Below are 734 nucleotides of genomic sequence, written 5' to 3'. Positions count from 1 at the left end.
CCTTCTTGTATCTTCTGACCGAGATGTGAATGTCCTTGGTGGGTTAGAAACTTTTTATATGGTAACATACTCCCCCCACCTCCACCTGTCATGAGTACATAACAAATCTGTATTCCACATGATAAGAACTGACAATTTTTGTTACATTTTTCTTTTTTGAGAAAAATCAGTGTTTGCTGCAAACAGCACAATTTCCCGATCCCCACCATAAAGTGCAAAAGAGAATACACAAATATAATACACGAAGCATCCAAATAAATAGTCAAATAACTTTATTCATCCAAAATCCATCACAACCGAAAAAAACACATAAAATGCACTTAAAATCCCAAACCAATATGGCTATCAGGACGTTTTGCAAAACACAAGGTACAGACATGTTAAAAATGAATTATAAAGTAGGGATGGCTCCATGCTAGGCATAAGCAAAATGATTCGAAGGACCATTGTCCAATTGCCACGTCAGTAGTCCAGAACCCTGTGAACTTCCTACTACCTATCGGCATCCTTGGCTCCTCATCTGGCCAACAGGCCATGCGATGTCGCAACATCAAGGTGAGAGTCACGTCATGGCATCACGGAGGTGCCGAGCATGCCGATAGGAAGAAGGAAGATCTCAATGACCCGTTCCGGCTGCCGTGGAGGACTGTCGTGACCACTGGACAATAGTCCTGCAAATCGTTCATATAAGTTCATATACGGTAATTAAAAAATATATAATACAACACATAAAT

Source organism: Phyllobates terribilis, unplaced genomic scaffold (genome assembly GCF_046119375.1).
Source record: "Phyllobates terribilis strain yellow unplaced genomic scaffold, ASM4611937v1 Scaffold_10__3_contigs__length_209671492, whole genome shotgun sequence".
In the NCBI taxonomy this organism is placed as follows: domain Eukaryota; kingdom Metazoa; phylum Chordata; class Amphibia; order Anura; family Dendrobatidae; genus Phyllobates; species Phyllobates terribilis.
Note: the sequence above shows the minus strand (reverse complement) of the source record.